Here is a 6,589-nt window from a genome sequence, read left to right as displayed (position 1 = left end):
TCTATGCCACTTTATAACCTTTAATACTGTAAGGGAGGCTGAGGAACCTAGCTCATAGTTCCGCTGACCTTAAGTGATGTAGCGGAATTTCATTATTGGGTCTGACTCCTGGATCCTTGGCTGTGTCCTGTGGGATGAGCCCAAGGACGCCCCAGCTCCACCTACTTATGTGGGACACCCTGAGAGAAAAGACAGGGAAGAGGTAAAGTGATGACAGTGCAGGGAGGCAAGGGAAGGAGGAAGCTGATGTGGAAAAGGAGAGAAGAGTTTCTGAATAGGAGGAAGATCAAAGGAGAAGAGACTAAAAAGGGAGGGAGTGAGAGGAGGAAAGGGAAGAGTTAAGGGGGAGCAATAGGAAAGAAGAAATCAGGAGAGGAGAAGGAAAGATGGAGCCATGGCCCAGCATGGGCTTAAGCCAGAGAAGGTGGAGAGAGGATAATGGTGGGAACTTCAAAGAGTCAGAATCACCTGGATCATAATCCAGGTCCCCTGGGTAGCTCAGTAGGTTGGGCACCAGACTCTTGATTTGGCTCAGATCATGATCTCATGGGTCATGGAATCCAGCCCAGCTGGGCTCCACGCTCAGCGGGAATCTACTTGAAGATTCTCTCCCTCTGCCCCTCCCCCTACTCTCTCTCCCTTTCTCTCTCTAAAATAAATAAATCTTTAAAAAAAAAAAGGATCACCTGGAGCATAATCCTAAAAGCTGAAAGAACAAGGGTTGGAGTTTAGTAGGTATTTGTGGTTTGTTTTGTCTTGCTGTGAAAGCGTGGAGCATGGCTAAGCAGCTCAGCAAGAGAGTCTGATGGAGGCAAGTTAGAACTTGCCTTCTGACCTGTGCTGTGGGGATCTCTAAGCTGAGGCTGGGTTGCCATGTTCAGTTTATTGGTGCACCGAATGGGCTCACCCAGTATACTATTCTAGAGTCATCAACAGTTTGATCCAAAGGTTTCCCTTTGGGCCATGTTGTGGTTTGTGGGGTTTTGGGGTTTTTTTTTAAGATGTATTTTGTTACAAAGGTAATGATTTTAAAAAGTCTTTATCTCCTTTTATCCTCTATAAAATCTAAACAGGTCTTCTGTTTGATCTTCAACATTGTAGACTAAGAAGGGCAGATTTTTCTTTACCTTCTTGGGTTTTTGTTGGGGCCCTGGGGTTCAGTCTCTTGAAGGAAGGTCTTAGAGGAAGAGAGCATAGCACAAAGGAAGGAGCAATGGAATATTACTCAGCAATAAAAAAGAATGAAGTAGTGTTACACACTCCAACAAGGATGAACCTTGAAAACATGCTAAGAGAAGCCAGTCACAAAATACTATATATTGTATGATTCCATTTGTATAAAATGATCAGCAAAATTCAGAGAGACAGAAAATAGATCAGTGGTTGCCAGGCCTGGGAGATTTGGGGGATGAGGGTGACTGTTAAAGGTAATGGAGTTTCTTTTTAGGGAGATGAAATGTTCTAAAATTGATTGTAGTGATGATGCACAACTCAGAATATACTAAAAACCATTGAATTGTACATTTTAGATGGATGAATTGTACAGAATGTGAATTGCATCTGAATAAAGTCGTGAAAGAAGGAAAGGGGGGTGAGGGAGGGAGGGAGGGAAGGACGCAAGTGAGGGAGGGAAGGAAGGAAGGAGTGAGCAAAGAAGCAGAGGTGGGAAAGATTGTATCTAATTTAAGGGGCCTAGAATGGATCCATGTGGCTGGCATTTAAGGAAGTTTTTTGGGGGTTTTTTGGTTTTTAAGATTTTATTTATTTGACAGAAAGAGACACAGCGAGCAAGGGAACACAAGCAGGGGGAGTGGGAGAGGGAGAAACAGGCTTCCCGTGGAGCAGGGAGCCTGATGCTGGGCTCGATGTGGGGCTCGATCCCAGGACCCTGGGATCATGACCTGAGCCGAAGGCAGAGGCTTAACGACTGAGCCACCCAGGTGCCCCTAAGGAAGTAGGTAAGAGTGAAACTAAGGCCAAAGAATGCAGGACCTAGAACTTCACGTCAGAGTTTGAATTTGATTGACAGCCCCGAGCTGTCAAATATAGTAGCCTCCAGCCTTATGTGGTTACCAAGTGCTTAAAATGTGGCTAGTCCAATTTGAGGTGTTCTGTAGGCACAAAACACACGCCAGATTTTGAAATTTTAGTATAAAAAAAAGAATGTAAAATTTCATTAATTTTTGTATTGATTGTGTGTTGAAATGATATTTTTCTCTATCATGTTAAATAAAATGTATTGTTAGTCTTACTTTTTAAAATAACTTTTTAAAGTTATTTTATTTTTTAACATGGCTACTAGAAAGTTTTAAATTACGTAGGTGACTCCCATTATATTTCTATTGGACAGAGCTGTTAGAGATTAGTGGGAAGCCATTGAGAATTCTTGAGTCAGCACAGGGGTTGGCAAATGTTTTCTGTAAAAGGCCAGATGGTAAATATTTTAGGACTTGAGGACCATACAATCTCTGTTGCAACTACTCAACTCTGCTGTTGTTGTATGAAAGCAGCTATGGACAATGCACAAACAAATAATCAAAGATGTATTCTAATACAACTTTATTTATGGATCCTGAAATTTGAATCCCACATAATTTTCACATGTCATGAAACATTCTTTTTATTTTTTCTCTGAGCATTTAAAAATGTAAAAAACATTCTTAGTTTGTGGGCCCTACAAAATCAGGCAGTGAAAGAGATTTGGCCCATCGGCCATAGTTTGCCAACTACCCTGAGTTAAAGAATTAAGCTAGAGTCTCTGAAAATCTCATGCAACCACCAGCAGCACCGGTACTCTCCCCACACACAAGCGCACGGTGCTTGGAAAATTCCTTCTCTGCAAGCCGCATGGATTCACGTAACATTTGACCTGGAAGGGACAGTAGGGATCATATGGTCCCACCTTCTTATGTTACATTTGAGGAAACTGAGTCTCAAAGAGGTAAACTCACATAAACAAGGTCATGTTGCAGTGAAGAGGTTCCATATAATAGGAGTAATTGCAAGACTATCAGGGAAGAGCTGACAAAAAAGGAAAGGTCTAGGCCTAGGCCCCACTCAGGGACTCTAAATTCTAGCTCATTCTTCCATCCATTCATTGGTTCTTCCAATCATCACTTATTTCTTGAGACCGCCTGGGTGCCAGGCCCCATGTGAGGCTTTGAGAACCCAGACATTAACTGACCTTGAGGAGCTCAGTATAGAAAAAAGATATTTTAAAACATATATACTGGGGGTGGGGGAGGGACGGATTTCTTGGAAGGAGACTAAAAAGGCCCAAGCAATGATCAGAAGGACAAGTAGGAATTAGCCAAGTAAAGGGGAGGGTGGGAAGAATATTTTATATGCAAAGACCTAGAACAGAGTGCCCAAAATATTTAGGGAACCATAAGCAGATCACAGGCATGGAACATTTTTAAGTAGGAGGTGGAAGGGCGCCTGGGTGGCTCAGTCGGTTAGGCGTCTACCTTCCTCTCAGGTCATGATCCCAGGGTCCTGGGACCGAGCTCCATATCAGGATCCCTGCTTGGCAGGGAGTCTGCTTCTCCTTCTGCCCCTCCTCCCGCCACCCACCAGTTTGTGCTCTCTCTCTCTCTCAAAAATAAATAAATAAAATCTTAAAAAAAAAAAAAAGTAGGAGGTGGAAGTGGGAAAGGCGAGCCTGGATGTCAGTGGGACCTAGAATATGAAGATCCTCTGTTTAAAGTTAAGACATTGATCTTGATCACATTAGGTGGTGAGGAGACATGGAGAGGTTTTAAACAGCGAGGTAAGACAGACTGAGTTTTAGAAAAATCACATTGGCAGTTTGCCAGGCAGAGCGGAGAGAGGATCCCATGTGGAAGGAATGGCCCGAGCAAAGGCCTGGATGAATGCGAGGCCCAGTAACAGCGAGTGATCTGGTGCGACTCAAGCAAGCAATGCCTGACAAGGAGGGAGGAGATAAACCTAGGAAAGAACTGTGTACAGATGGGAGAAGGTCTTCAAGTCCCGGCTGAGGAGTTTGGATTTGATTCTTCAGGTACAGATATTGGTCAGAACCCCATGGGAGTAAGTGGGAAGGTAGAACACAGACTTAAGGTCAAGTTTTCCTAGCTCTGCCATGTATTAGTTAAACCTCCATCTCCTCAGAGGTACAACGGAGATGATAAAATGACGAGGGTTAAGCAACATAACATGTAAAAAGTGCTTATCACTTTTTAAGAGCCTGACACAATGAGCACTCAAAATATCAGCCCTAAACCCCCCACGGAATGCATCACATCAAAGGGCTCTCAGTTCCTACCTGAGGGAGGAGACTCTGCTAGGAGAACACTCTGGGGCCAGATGCCCCTGACCTCTTATTTTTAAACTCGAGCTAACTTCCCATTGTTTATGTGGAAAACCATTGTGAGACCACAACTACCCACATTTTGGGGTAGTTCTCTCTAGGAAGCTCAGAGGAACTCCTGCACCCACCTCTGGTGTTATGGGTACCTTTCTCTGGGGCCCAGAAAGCCAGCAGTTTAATTTGAGAGTGCTGGGCCTCCTCCCCAGGACCCTGTGACAACCTTTGCATTCACAGAGCACTGATTATCTGTTAATTTCATATTCATTTTAACATGGTCTCTATGTACAGAATAGTTTATATATATCATGTGTGAGAAAGGAAAAATATTTTATATATATGTTTATAAAGGCATAGAATAGCTCGTAAGACCCTGGTCACTGGTCTTCTCCAGGATGGGGAATGGTGTGCATGGAGACAGAGCTTGTGGGGAGACTTACTTTCTACTCCTTTGTACCTTCTGAGGAACCAGGTACATGTATTATCTATTTAAACAAATCCAATAAAAAATCCAAATCCAATAAATTTTTAAAATTCAGAGGTATACCAGGTCCACTGTTGGCTTAGCCTCCAGTTTCGCTTTCCACTGCCTTGCTCTGTAGTCCAAAGCAGGAACAGTGAATGAGAGGGTGACAGTCTTGGTTTCCATCCCCCACTGCAGGGGTTCCAACCCTTCTGTGACCCAGACCTCCCAGCTGGGGAACGGGGAGAGTGGCCTTTTCCACATTCCCCACAGGGGTAGCACTGAGAACTAGCTATCTGTTGGTAAAGGATTTCAGGATCTGGGAATGAAAGAGAATATATTAACACAAAATACTCCTGCTTTTTAACCCCGCATAGTTCTAGGGAAATCTAATATAAAGGCTTCAGATCCACTTACAGTTGCTGCACTGAAGACGAATGTTAATTAGTGACATTGACAATTGTCATTTTCTTTGTAAAACTACTTGATGACTGGGAGCTGCAGGGATCTTGCTATATGAGCCTTCTTTCTTTGAACAACAAAGTCTCAGTCTGACCTACCTGCAACAGACAGGAAACCTGCCCACCTCAATTACAGGTCTCAGCTGAGAGGCAGTGTTTGGTGTCCACGCTGTCTATCTAGACAGCATTTGCCTAACCAGGTCCAGTGACTGTGGCTTATCTTTTAATGAGGTTCTCCATTCCTTCTCTCTCCAGTGCTCTCATCTAGAGTGAGATGCACAGAAGGCATTTAATAAATGATGGCTGAACTAATGGCTGGCTGAGTTCAGGAGGGCCCCCCTTTTATAGATAGGGAAATAGAGCCACACGGAAATGCACTGCCTTGCCTGAGTTCCATTATATAAGGAATCACTGGTGTAGGCGAGAGTCCCAGTTCAACCCCTAAAGCTTGTCTCTTCCATTCTCTGAACAGAGAATGCCTGAGAAGCTCTTGCATGTCCATCTCCAAAGTCAGGGAAATAGGAGAAGCCGCTGCACAACAAGTCCTGAGTCTAGACAACCCGAGTAAATGGTGAAGACACCGTCCTTCCCCAGATCTGTTTCCCCATCTGTAAAATAACAGTGCGGGTAGGATAATCTCTCAGGTCCCTCTGCATTCCCTCTGGTCTGGGCACACAGCCCTGTGTCCACCAACCACCTTCGACCGCCTCTTCCTCCGGGTTGTTTCTTTAATTCTTTGAGCTTCCCAAGAGTTTCAAGGGGGCGCTGTGAAGCCGGCTACCGCAGCCAGCGGGCTCTTCCCTCCTTGGAGCTGCCTGAGTGCTCGGTCTCCCTGCTGGTAACCAAGCCCTTGTCTGCCTTTCGAGCAACCCAGCCCTTTCTTATTGTTGCTGTCTGTTTCCATTTGCTCCTTTTATTCTCCAGGTTTTCCTTGACTCTGATGTTTTTCCCCCTGCTGCACAACAAGCCCTTCTGATCTCTGTGAAAGGCAAACCCGTGTCATTCTTCCAAATCATCATTGTATGACATGTTTTTATATCAGCCGGACAAAGGAGCTATTTGATCAGGGGGTATGGTGTGTGATTGTAAGAAATTCAGCTAGTCGGTGGCAACCATTGTTCCCCAAGCGGCTCCCTGACCCCATTCTGTTCCAGGAAAAACTCCCTGAGAGTGGCCTCTATTCATGGAGTACCACCAGTCCCCAGCCGCGCTCCAGGAGCATGCTCAATTCCTAGCAGTGTCACCGATAGCTGCCCACGGCCATCCTTTAACTCTTTCATCAGCATTAGGTTTCCAACCCCACAGCTGTTATCACGGCCGCTCGCTCAGGGGGTTAGA

This window comes from Halichoerus grypus, chromosome 7 (genome assembly GCF_964656455.1).
Source record: "Halichoerus grypus chromosome 7, mHalGry1.hap1.1, whole genome shotgun sequence".
Lineage (NCBI taxonomy): Eukaryota > Metazoa > Chordata > Mammalia > Carnivora > Phocidae > Halichoerus > Halichoerus grypus.
The sequence above is the reverse complement of the archived record's forward strand: the minus strand, read 5'-3'. Positions refer to the sequence as shown.